General features: G+C 40.0%; 1 protein-coding gene across 1 annotated transcript in view; it reads left to right on the top strand.

Annotated features, from left to right (window-relative positions):
* LOC114666580 (zona pellucida sperm-binding protein 3-like) overlaps nt 1-14,205 on the top strand; it is a 515,374-nt gene that overhangs the window by 214,649 nt on the left and 286,520 nt on the right. The window lies entirely within an intron of this gene.

Here is a 14,205-nt window from a genome sequence, read left to right as displayed (position 1 = left end):
TGGAAGAGGGCAGAGCTCGGAGGAGAGGCGGACAAGAAGAGAAAGGCATTGTAGTGAAGAGGCCCGGAACTTTGGGGGTGATTGGTGCTGCAGCACTGGGTTGTGTACTTCATTAGTTGTAAATATTGTGTAAATAAACATGTTGTGGTGCTGAAATCATGTCTACCTGTCTGTGTCCAGGCTGTTCCCCACAATATATATATATATATATATATAATATGTAAAATCCAATGTCTGTCCGTCTGTCTGCTTTTCATGAGAGAACTACTTAACGGATTTAGATCAGGTTTTTTTCTATAATTTGCTTGAACATTCCGGTTGATATTGTGACTTCTCTCATTTCGCTATGTATCAGAGTTTGCTTGCAGTACCGATTTATTTGCGCAAATCCGAGAAACATGAATCGGGCCAACTGTGTTCTCCTCACTCACTCGCCAGCTTCGCAGTGTGTTCCTTAACTCTGTTTAGCTAGCAAATGAGAAAACAATTGAATTCAACTTTGTTTGATATTTAAAATAAAGTGTTACTTAAGTCTTGATGAGTTTTGAGTCCGGATAGTCTCTTTAAGTGTATGCCACATTGAAAAGATAGATTGCAATTCTGATTGTGGATCGTGATTTTGTGTTAAAAGGATTGTGATATGATTTTTTAGAAAGAATCTCCCACTCCTAATTTGAATAATCAAGTGTTCAAATTTATATAGGATTCATTAACCGATAGCTTGCAAGCGACGTGTAGGAGACCCCTGCTTTAGAGCATTTAAGAGGGTGACCGTGTACTCTACTGACCACCAAGAACTGTTCAATCTAGAAAATCTCGCTCACTGAATATCCGCTGCGAGCTAATTTCTTACTGTCTTGTCTGCTCCTATGGCCGCTTCTTCCTGGCCGGCGTCTTAACGCCAGTTGCTCTCCTACATATGACTGAGCCCTTCTCTTTTCTGCTCTGAAATCAGCTGCTGCCTTCTGTTCGCCATGAAGGAATCATTGTTTCTGTTACTTACCGTGATGCTGGTTATTTTCTTACAGAGATGCCAGTGTCAGCTACTGCTGCTTACTGCCCTGCCTCCCGGACGCTAGTTTGAATACAAATAACAAGAACAAGTAAAAAAAGAAACTTTTCCAACTGCTCCCCCAAACACGGAGTTTAAATATAAACTTCTAAAGGGGAAAAAAAGCTTTAAAATTTCCACACAGCTCCTTAGTAGAAACGTTTTTAGGAACAAAATGTATTATTATTTTTAAAACATCTCTCACACCTCAGAACACACAAACACTCTCCCCGGGTTCTCTTCCGTTCACAATGATGACAGCAGGATGTCTCAAGTCTCTAATGAATCAGCGGTTATCCTGCATCTCGTCTTACACTTAAAGGCTATTACAGTATATCAGCAGCCTGGGGTGCTTCACACAGGCCTAGCCTCAAATTAACTTTACATTGCATTACAAGAATTCTGTCATTTCCTCTCACCAGGATGTAATCTGACTTGGAACTCCATCACTCCTGTACTGCAGGTTATCCGATGCTCTTCTGCTTTCTGGAAGCCAGCATTCATGCACACCGTGCCATTTACACAGTGTATACTCTCCCTCACTTCTTTTTTTTTTTTCCAAATCCATACCCACCATGTCCATCCTTATCCCTCTTTCACCTTCCCAAGTATATCTGCTCTCTAGATCAGTGGTTCCCAAACTAGGTCCTGGGGACCCCACTGTGGCTGCAGGTTTTTGTTCCAACCAGATTCACAATCGGTAATAATCGATAACAACTGATCACATTTCGTTAGCTGGCCTTTTTTTCCTCTTCTCTTATTCTGCATTTAGAAAAACAGAATGTTTTTTACATTTATAAGACATTTTGAAATATTTCTAATTTTTTCTAAAGCTATAAATGCTGAACTCTCTTTTGTTGTTTTCCTTTTATTTTCCCCTTTTCCTGTGTAGTTTGCTCCTTTCATTTAACCCTAATATTGACAAATAACAACCAGCAGAGCAGACACTTAGGGTGATGAAAGCAGCAACGACTCCAGTGTCAGACTCGCAAATTAGTAAAATAATCAATTAAATAACCAGAACACCTGGAAAAGCAGAATGAGAAGTTGAAATACTGTTAACAATATATATTCCCCATATAACTGCTTATTACATTTTAATAAAAATCTACCAAACTTAGTTTGTAATTTCTACATTGACTCCAAAACACAGAAACAGGGAAATAATGACTCACTTAATTAGGCTAAGAGTCCAATAAAAAATGGACGTTGGTTGGAACAAAAACCTGCAGCCACAGTAGGTCCCCAGGATCAAGTTTGGGACTCCTGCTTTTGATCACATTCACCCTCGATTTCATAACCCTGCTCACCTCTGCTCCTATGTTCAACATTACATCCTATTAGAGGCACATATGCCGATATCCCATTTGCAATTACTTTTCCCGATCTTCCATTAACTAGTCTATCAATGACCTTCTCTCTCTCTCTCTCTCCACTCACTAGAACATTTCTTTCATTCTGTGGTAACAGTACAATTTAAAACAATCCCTTCTCTCAATTAAAAATGTTTCCCACTCACAGAGTAACATCAGTTCCCCTCCTCTCCAACGCATTCAGAATTTCTCATGCCTTACCCATCATGGACCCCAAATTCCATGTTCCAATCCTGATACTACAACATTGCACCACTTTTGCCAGAATGGTCCTCCTTGGTGGTACCCCTCATTCACTTCTCATACATAATGTGGTTGGGGTTCCAGCCTGCACCTTTTATTACAGTGAAGGGTGGTATTCTGCAATGTGTTGCACATGGATCAGACGTGCAAAAAATATTTTTAACTTTACTCTTTAATCATAAAACGACAATGTGATTTGTGAGCACAGTTTTTGTTTTAAATACTCACATGTAGCATACATACATTAGAATGTTTAACTACAGAAAGAAGAAAAGCTCTTTTCAGGAAGCTGTAAATGGTTAGGGACTGGAAAAGGTGCACCTTTGCAATCTGATAGAACGTGGCAGAATAAGCTGACCTTCTAAACCCTGGGATATTTGAATTGCTGCCCTCCTCAACCTTCCACCCCTCAAGCTTCTGCAGGCTCAGACAGCATCAGAAGTCAGCAGCAGGAGCACTGAGAACATCTCAGCAGACTGCTGCATTTGTCACCTTGGCCACCCAACAAAGCCTACTTGTGGATTTGTGGGCTGAAAGATTCTTTATAATACAAGAATAGGTTTATTTTTTGTGTCACCCATGCAGTTATTTTGCCATTGTTGTGGCTTTGAGGTAGCCTTGTAAGAGAAACAATGTTTCCACAGTGGGATTCCTGGCACTGAACCTGACCCATCTGTGGAACTAGTGCTGCCTACTGGACACACGTTTGACTACAGTAATGCCAACTCCGAGTTACGATTTTGGTATGGAATTTTACAATTTCATGCTGCGACACCCCAGGTAAGGACCCAGTTGTACAACTCCCGACTTGGGGTGTCAGTAGACGGGACCGAGCAACCAAGGGCTTGAGTAAGAGAGACACAGGAAAAAAAAAAAAAAAAAAAACCCATTCCAAAATCAGGAGTCTGTTTTATTCCAGCAATGTCCATACCAGAAATGTCTTGCAATATATTACATATATATATATATATATATATATATATATATATATATATATATATGGTTGAAATAATATACTGTCAAATTATGCAAAGAGTACGCGACACGTGTTTCGCCCTAATTCTGGGCTCATCAGGCGTACACATTCTACTGCACTCCCTCTCGGGAATCGAACCTCGGACGTCAGTGCTAGAGGCGAAGCCCCTAACGTTGCGCCACAGCGTGTGGTTCGTTTATTTGACAGCATGTAGATCGGGGTAATTACATTCACGGCATTCGTAGTCTGAATCACAATCTGATTGTATGGATGGTTACCTATTATCACAACTGAGGGCACCGTGGCGGATGTTAGCTGACTTGCTGACCAACCACAAGCGTTACCTGGTAGGTAACCACCCATACAATCAGATTGTGATTCAGACTACGAATGCTGTGAAAATATATATATATATATTACATAATTTACTGTTAAATAATGCAAAGAGTATGCGACACGTGTTTCGCCCTTATTTGGGCTCATCAGGCGTACACACTCCACCCTCTCGGGGATCGAACCTTGGACGTATATATATATTTAAAGTACAATGCAAAGACAATTCCCAAAAGAAAAATTAGTTCAGGGGTTATATTTACTGTGGTTTCCAAATGAAAAGTGAAAAAAAGAACAAAACAGAAAAAACTTTTCTACCTCCTTCGTCCAGCTACAAAACTGATCACAAAGGACAAGCTGGAAAAAAAATCAAAACAAAATGAATAAACTAAGCACCTACTATATACACAAAGGTAGGTAGGTAGGTAGGTAGGTCCGTCCGTCCACTAACTACTCAAATAAATAAATCAGTAGCACAGATCTAAACTACAGCTTGAAGACCTGGTCAAAAGACGACCTTTGGCGTTCGGACCCTGGTTTTATATCCCGAGCCTTTTTGACCATCCAATCCGCCTTTACGTTTCCGGTGGACTTCCCAGACACGTTGGGACGTGCACCATTCAACAACACCTGCTCAGGTACAGTCCACTCGATTTAAATGTTCTCGCACGCACGTACCCGCGTCTGTCTTGGTGACTGCGGGCTCCACGTTCAGCCTCTGCTAAGTATGTAATACTTTACTTTCTCTCACGTTCACTCCTATACTTTGCCACACGTGTGAATTCCCTTTTTTTCGCATACCTTAAAACAAAGCTTTCAATCCTTCAGACCTGTTTTTCTTATTTTAAATAAACCACTTTCGCTCTCTCTCTTCCAGCGGTTTTGGAAGCACGCCTCCGCACTTGGTCGTCAGTAACCGTGAGCGTGCTCGATAAACGGCCTCAGACGCGTGCCTCGGCGAGTTTGAGCCCCACGACTTGCTCTCAGAGGACCTGTAGGCCTCCAGGCAGCCCTTCGAACATCCCGGCGCTCAAACTGTCGTTAAAACTTTGTGTCGCTGCCGTGTTAATCTGCGTAGGGGCGCTAGAACAGGTAAATGAAAAACTTTACTACCTTTTACATTTTTCTTTCCAAATGTCCGTGATAAGCCGACTGGCTGCCTCTTTATTTGCATTATTTACGGACTCTGAAGTTGGCTTATCACACATGGACTTGTTGACATCAACCACACTGGGCCTAGCCTTAGACTAAAAAGCCTGAACCACAAAACAGCTTCCTTCTCAGTCATTGTCTACATTACGCAGAGATTATAGTCCTGTTATTTTTATTCCCCTCAAATACAAGGCCGTTCCAACCTTCAGATGCTAGAGCCTTGCCTTTGCATTACCATTCACCACATAAACAAAATTGCAAAGATAAAGGGTGCAAAGTCCAGCAAGTGACTTTTGAAACAAACAAAATATTTCAAAAGACAACAATTTATTTTGTGTGTAACCCAAAAATGGGCTTTAACTGGCCCGGTGTTTTGACAGCCCCATGCCCAGCCTTGACTCTAACAACATTACATATGTTCAGTTTTTTTGACATGGAGCACAGAATTCAAAAGTAATGCCTTCAACAGATTATCAATGTACTGTATTGGTAACTCAACCAGACCCCCTAGTGTGAGCTACATGTTAGGATGCAACAGTATAAACAGTTTAATTAGGAGTCTATTTTGTGGTGAACCCTTTTATACTCTTTATTATGTAGACCTAAACAAAACCTCTTGACTCCCACACGGTCAGAGTATATCAGTAAGCTTTTCCTTCCCATTCCCTTTTACATCTGTAACCTCAGACAATTAGAGAGAGTAAAAGAAAAGGCAGGACTTAAGTTACACTTTTAATTATGGATCACTGATAATATGCCCAAATTATAAGGCTTCAGAGTATGAGTGCACTTATTAAGCTAAACTATACACCCTGGTAATGCTAGATGTGAAGTTTCAGGTGTAGAAGAATATAAAAGAAAAAAAAAATCAAATACTTTAACCACTGATCAGTCTGAAGCATGGATTTATTGCTGGACACACACAAGTCATAGGGCCCTGCTGCAGCTCCTAAGATGTGTGTGTGTATTCACTGCATTAAGCAGGCTGCTTTATAAGTTCACATTCCCTTGCTTGGTAGTGCATCTCACAGCAAACAACTGACTGGGTGGCAAGCCACTTTCAAAAGATCTCAGGGATAGAGCTGTGGACAGACATAAGGCAGGCAGGAGATGGGTACAAAAAAATCTCAAAGGCCTTTATCAATCCCAAGGAGCTCAGTAAAGTCCATCATAAAGAAGTGGCAAGTGTTTGGTACTACTAGGACCCGCCCTGGATCCGGCCATCCCTCCAAACTGGATGGAAGAGCAAGGAGAAAACTGGTAAGAGAGGCTACCAAGAGGCCAATGGCCACTTTGAAGGTGTTACAGCAAAGAGTGGTCATTAGGTGCATATGACAGCAATTTCACAAGAGCTCCACAATTGTGGCTTGTTCGGGAGGGTCGCAAGGAAAAAGCCACTTCTCAAGAAAGGCCACATTAAGGCTCGTTTGAGCTTTGCCAGAATGTACCTTGAAGATTCTGATGCCAACTGGAAAAAGGTCTTATGGTCAGATGAGACCAAAATCAAACTATTTGGCCTCGATACCAAACTGTACACCTGGCGGAAATCCAATGCAGCTCACCATCCATACAGTAAAGCATGGAGGGGGCAGCATCCTATTGTGGGGGTGTTTCTCTGCCGCAGGGCCTGGGGCTCTTGTTAGGGTAGAAGGAAAAATGGATGGGGCAAAATACCATCAAATTCTTGAGGAAAACCTGCTACCCTCTGCCAGAATGTTGGAAGATGGGCAGAATGTTCACCTTTCAACACGACAACGACCCGAAGCACACAGCAAAATTGACCACACAGTGGCTGAAGGAGAATAAAGTGAATGTCCTGGTGTGGCCCAGTCAGAGCCCAGACCTAAATCACACCGAAAATCTGTGGAAAGATTTGAAGATAGCAGACCACCAACACTCACCATCCAATCTGACTGAACGTGAACAGTTAAACTGTAAAGAAGAGTGGTTGAGAAATATTAATAGCTCAATCTAGATGTGCAAAGCTGATAGAGAAGAATCCCAACAGACTCAAGGCTGTCATTAAAGCAAAATGTGGGTCAACAAAATGACATTGTTGGGTGATCCTTTATTAATCTCAGGATGTCTTGTTTTTGATTTTTTAAAATTCTTCTGAACTGTAGCTGTGATATCTTTCACTTGGATGTTGTAGATTGCATTGAGTAAGAAAAGCTGGGAAGAAATATTGGTTTGTGTGTTTTCATTTAAGGCTGTAAAGCAGGGGTGTCAAACTCCGGGCCTGGAGGGCCGCAGTGGCAAAAAGAAAGGGAATATTTTGTGGGGGTTAGAGTCTTTTATATCCCCACTGTATAAGCTAAAGCAATAGATAAAAATAAGCAACGTGTGCTCAAAGCAGTTATGAGCCGATACAAATATGGGCTCAAATAAAATAGAAATCAAGATTGCTGCCTGGTTAGAAAAACAATTTTAACACTTGGCACTCATCCTTCAAGATCTGAACATCCCAGAACTTCACCAACTCCTACAAAGGCTGCACTAAAACTTGTAGTTACACTCCGTTCTTCCTGGTCTGCTCTCTTCAGGATGGGAAGTGGCAGACAGAGCACGTCTTTGCAAATCCCCCTCTAATTGTTGCTCTAAAGCTCCAGACGCATGCACACATACACACTCACTCATTCCTACTGGATATTTCCTGGGCCATTCACCAATGAGTCTGCTCAGGCACACACCCTAAGTTCAGTTTTATTCTTATTTCAAAGAAACGAGAAAAAAATGGATGCAATTAAGTCCTAAAAAAGTGTCCTTCTCTGGTCAGTTCTGATCAATGAAACCCTGGGGGTAGAAACACTGGTTTGTCCAGCTTCCTGGCTCTTTACAATTAGATACTTAAGAAAATTGTTAGACATTAAATTAAAAAAAAAAAAAACACTATTACCCTATAGGCTATATATTACTCTCCAGTGAAAGTTAAAGAAACAAAATAAAGAACCTGCAACAATGACATTTCACTTCAGACACATCTGCACTTGATACATTAAACATACAAGCAGAGGAAATCTGAAAGATAATTGTGGGGGAAAAAAAAATTCAACATCTTTTTTAAAACTTACTTCTGTATATGCCATTCAGGTTTAATATTACTTGTTATTACTTAACTGACACATCTTATAAAATTTGAGTGGTACAATAGGATACATTTTTTTTTTATTTTTTCAGTTGGGAGCAACAGGCAGGTGAAGTGGTGGGATTTGAACCCACAACCTCAGGGTGTGACATGCTGGGTCTAAAGCCTCAACCACTCTGCCACATTGCCATTACAAAAAGCCCTTTGTTACACTCCATTAGGTACTTCCTCCAAGATCACTGTATCTTGCTTCAAGAAGCTTAAAAAATGTTATTTATTCAAACTAAACATAAGAAATGCATTTGCTAACAAAATAAACAAAACTTAAATGTACACAAAAATAGTACACAACATTGTAGCATTAAAAAAAAAAAATCACATTCAGGGTCTTGCAAATAGCTGTGGATTTAAAGAAGCGGACATAAAACACCCAGCAGAAACCAAATCCAAAAAAAAAATATTGATTCAAACAATTCTACTTTACAGAATGAAAATACAGTGTTACTTAAGAATTCAAACAACTCAAGCATGGTGGCACACAACACAAACATTACCTGCTTGAAGTGGATGGAGTTACAAATTGAAAGCAGATGTCACTGTAGGTTCACAGATGCTTCCCATCCACTCTAATGGAGCCTGAGAGGATCTGCCAGAAAGACTGGGGTAAGCAGTCTAAATCCAGGTGCGCAAAGCTTGTAGAGGCCTCTCCATGAATTGCTGCCAAAAGGAGCTTTATAAAATTCTGAACTGAGGGTCTGAGTACTTATATAAATGAGAGATTTCACATTTTGATTTTTCTGAAAAGCTGTTTTCACTTTGACACAACCGAGTGTTGACAGGTGGGCAAAAATGTCAGATTTATTCATTTAAAATTGAAGCTACAACACAGAAAGCAAAGGAGCCTGAATACTTTCTGAACCCACTGTTTGGTTTATATAACAAACATATACGAATTGCATCATTAGAAATCAAACAGTACAATTAATAAATAAAATATTAAAATGGAAAAAATTAATACAATCAAAGTTGTTAAACTATATTTATCAACTGTTCCTACAAGACTTGACCAACTGATTTTAACAACAAGCAGAGAAATGCATTTGTGCTCTGCACTGTAGTTTTAAGGATGAGATGCATGGGCTTCAAAGTCTCTCGCACACACTCATTTCAAACAGTTACAGTTAAGAGTTGGCAGTCAGTGTAATCTGCACATGAAGCACATAGCTGGAGCCAACGCTGAATGGCACACCAGTTAAACAAAGGGCACACTAAGCCACACAAGTTGGTCAAACCAAATAATGCTGAAGAATGGTGCAAATTCCATACATGCAGTGATGAGACAGCAATAAATCCCAAGTTTCTGAAGCTGGGAGAAACGTGTGCCAGCCACTGCAACACTCTAATCAACCCGTTAGAGACAACACTCTTGACCTGAAATGATGAAAACTGCATTCCAATACAGCTTTCATAAATGCAAGATATCATTTATGTTAATACAAATGTGGCCCAAGTATCCATTCCATCTTGGCTTTTGGTTGAAGCAGACTGTGGTTCTTCTGCCAGCTCATGTGCCCTAAACACACAGCTTCCTTTACTTTTAGTAACCTTTGACTAAAATACAACAGAGGTGCAAATTATGTGGACTAATTCAACAGTATACTTCAAGGTCTTCATTTAGATTAAATGAACACATAATAAAAAGGATCTAACACAGTGACTGCTACTGCTAGCTATTATGGCACTTCCTACATATCGTCTCATAACCCATCACACCCGCAACATGTTTCTACTTTAGAACATTAGAGCAGTCTAGACGAGAACAGGCCACTCAGCCCAACAAACTCGCCAGTACTATCCATTTAATTCCTCCAAAATATTTTTTAAAAGTTTTGGAAGTCCCTAAAGTCCTATTGTCTACCACACTACTTGGTAGTTTACTCCAAGTGTCTGTGGTTCTCTGCGTAAAGAAAAGTCTGCAAAATTTACCTTCAACATGTTTCCAACTGTGTCCATGTGTTCTTGCTGAACTCGTTTTAAAGTAACAGTCTCGATCCACTGGACTAATTCCCACACTACCAAGCAGCAATGCCCATTAACAAATCCTCTACCAAGCTCCATTTTCTGTCATGCGGGGTGTTCAATTTCATTGTTCCTTTGTAAAAGTGACAATGACAATAAAGATCTATCTAGGTAATGTGTCGACTACACGACATTTGCAACTGCTGCAAGCTACAGATACCAACAATGTTTTCATTACCTCTCTGGCAGCAAATAACTACACTTGTAAGAACAGGCAAGGCAAACATGGTGTTCTTAAATCTTGGTGTTTATATCTAACCAAAGTCCTAAATATCAGGATTACTAAACAGGACGGGACCTCAATGAAATATGTAGGCACATTATTTTGTCTTCATTGTCCGTCTTTGACTATTTCATGTCCAAACAGCTTCAAAACACTCATTTCAGCTTATCCTGGATTGCTTCATTGCCCAACTCTTCACAACAGAACCTCACCCCTCCTCTATTTGCTGTGAACTCAAAAGTGAACAAATATTCAGGGGTGATTGAGGACCCCTGAATTAAGGGGTCTGAGTCTTCAAGAGCAAGTCAATTAAAGTTAATTCAAAAGAAGAGAATTTGCAGCAAAAACAAGTCACTAATTAAAAATCTGGTTAGAATGAAAACCTGCACCCACTGTGGCCCTCCGGGACCATGATTGAGGACTCCTGTATTAAGCAATGTCTGCTCAGAACTGTTCTGCTTTGGTTCCTACTGATGTCTCAAGTGATCAGGCCAATGTCTTACGTGGCCATGACCAGTTATCCACCAATCTCAGTTCAACTTTACGGTATCCATATTATCTAACGTATGCCTGGTCCACACTTTACAGGATGAGGAGGCCAGCCACTTAGTTTTTTTGTTGATCCAATTATTTAAACTTCTGCCTCTGTCTGCTCATAAAGTGTAGAAGCTGAATCATTCCTTTCTCATAAACTCCGGGGATGGACTTTTGTTTATTAATACTTATTAATTAAAGTGCATGTAGTAAGTTTATTTTCATGGATAACTATTATAACACTGGGACTGGCCACTGAATTAGGATGTGGACGTTGTTACAGGCTATAACCCTGCCTCTTAATGATCACCTTCACTCTGCACATTAGTCTTTACTCGTTTTCATGCATTGGCACCACACGATTGTTTTTTTCTAAACTATCACTGATACACATTCTCCACAAAACTAATATTTTGGTGAATGATAGCTTTTCATTGATTGGCCAATCCACATGAAATCAACTGAAGCATCTCCCATATGCTGCATAATTTATGGAATTAATGTGGTTTTACACAAAAACTCGTGAGCTGAATTTTAGGCTTGTATCTTTATTACTTTCCGAGACATGGAGCCTTTAAAGAGGAGCTGTGCCCCTAATTTTAAATAAAGAAAAGAAGTACTACTAAAAAAATGATAATGTTCTATAAGTCGTGCATGAAATTGTCAGATTGTTATTTAGTGATAGGGGTCTTTAACTTTTACAATAGTTGGTTCACTGTTGCATATTTGTCAATTCATGGCTTGCTGAAAATTGTATAAAAAAAATTCTTTCACAACTTTGGCCCTCTATATCTTCACACTAAACCTTTGATAGGTTTTACTTATGTAATAGTTATTCTTTATCAACTAGGTGTCAGTCTGAAAGAAATCAAAGTTTCTGGTTTATGAGACATTAAAAAAAATATTTGCATGTTTATTTCAAATATATATTAGCTATGTGTGACAAAGCATAAAAAGAGCTTGTTTTAATTTGAAAGATTTGATGTGGTTTAGTGGAGACATAGGAGGTTCAAAGTTGTTCTACCGCATGAAATAAATGTTTTATACAATTTTCAACAAGCCATAAAATAAATTTAAAAAAAGGATCAAATATGCAACTGTGGACCCATTATTTTAGTCGTTATATACACTGTGGCGGATGCCTGGAAGGACCGCGAGAAAGACAATACCTCCCCCGGGACACGCCATGACCTCACATGGGGGGCCATGGAATCAGAGCTTAGAAGCTCAACCCTGTTGGGGCCCGTGGCCACCACTGGGGTGCCTGAAGGATTATAAAGCCTTGGACTGCAGCGCTTCCTCCACACCCGGAAGATCAACACGGAGTACAACTGGGTTATTATAAAAGGGGCTGCCTCACTCCAGTAGAGGAGCCGGAGTTGGGCGAAAGAGGATGGAGCTTACAAGTCATGGAGTGAGGGCAGAAAAAGAATAGAGGGAAGAGAAAGAAGGGACTGATTTAGTGCATTGTGTGGTGCTGTAAAGCTAAAAGGGAATTAAACGTGTGTTTTTGGCTATTTGGTGTCTGTGTTCAGGAGCTGAACTTCTACAACACCTAATACTAAAGAAAAATCCCTAAAAAGTTCATGGACCTAACATTAACATCTCAAGTGACTTATGGAACATTGTCATTTTTCAGTTAGTACTTGTTCTAACAGTAAATTAAGTGCCAAATACCCTGTTTAAAGCCTCCGTATCTCAGAAACTAATGAGCATACAGTACTAGCCTAAATTTAACACACTAGCTGGGTACAATGACATTTAAGTCAGCAAGTATGAAGCCAATCAGAGATGGGGAATTGGGAACAGTTACTAAAATCCGTTGATTTGACACGGATTGACTGATGAGACTTTCCTCGTCACACTTAATTAGTTACATGTCATTTATTTCCACTTCCAAGATTTTCCGTTGAGTAACAGGCCAATGTCTGTTCTGGTGAGATCAGTTTATATGTTCTGACATTAAATCCACGACTGAGTCTTGCCAGGTAAAAACAGCAGTGGTGACAAAGCGTCTTCTTATTTTTACGTTTGGTGTCATAACTTGGTGAACGTGACTTGATGGCAAGATGGACTTGTATTCTAGGTGGCTGCTCTGTTGTCATCTATTGAGCGGAAATGGCTTCTCTGAAGATTTTTGTTGTCACATCATTAACAGCAGTGAACATTACTCATTAGAAACAACATTTGCATTGCATTTCTTTTAAGTCTGAAATTATGTGTGGACTGGTCAATTTCTGCATTCTCCGCAGTCATGCAACTTCATGGAGCTCGTCGAGCGTGAAGTTGTGACTTCAAGACAGAGTTGGTAGAAAATCTTTTTGTCACATGTAGACCACCAATGTGGCTTCTTTCAGGGTTAGTTTCTCCAGACTTTCTTGGTGTGCTCACTCTAAAGAAAGGAGTGAACCTCACTTTCGAGTCATGATGTTCCTTTTGCACTGTTCTCCTATTCCTGTACGTTTGCAGCTAGGGATTGGTGTAGCACCAGCATTGTTCCTAAAAACACTTCCTTTTGTGGTTCATATGAAGCTACGGTCAATTTTAGGATGTTAAGATGGGCCTGAACTCAGTGTGAATTCTTTTGTGCTACTGAAGACAACTACTGTCAGTAAATGGTTTGCCACATGCAGAACATCAATATGGCTAAGAATTACCAACACAATAGTGAGTCACACTTTATAGCCATGACAAGTTGTTGTTTTGGTACTCTCTTAAACTTGCTGCAATCGCTCCTTGTACTACCTGCATTGTCTGCAGTAGTGCCTCATTTTATAATTCACAGGTGATGACAGGAACTGGCTGAGCATCTAAAGAAGTTTGAAAGTTTCTTTTGTAAAGTCCTGTTAATCCTAACTTCGCTGACAGGCTTTGATGGTTTTAGTTCGTATTTAGCATATTTCCATTTTGTTATCCTGGTGCATTCTTTCCCTTTTGCCTCTTCTCTCTCAGGCTTTGTCTGATTGCTGTTCTTTAATGACAGTACCCAGTTTCCTGGGATATATTTTTCTATCTATAAGAACTGTGTGTTGCATTTGACTAGCACCTCCTCGTTATTTTTGTCCCAGAATATGATCCCAGTGTTTCAGTGGTGCTGGTAAACTGTATGTTTTGCATACTTTTCAGTGTGCTAGTCTGGAAGAATTTTTTATATTA

Source organism: Erpetoichthys calabaricus, chromosome 1 (genome assembly GCF_900747795.2).
Source record: "Erpetoichthys calabaricus chromosome 1, fErpCal1.3, whole genome shotgun sequence".
Classification (NCBI taxonomy): Eukaryota; Metazoa; Chordata; class Cladistia; order Polypteriformes; family Polypteridae; genus Erpetoichthys; species Erpetoichthys calabaricus.
This window is presented reverse-complemented; position numbering and strand designations above follow the sequence as displayed.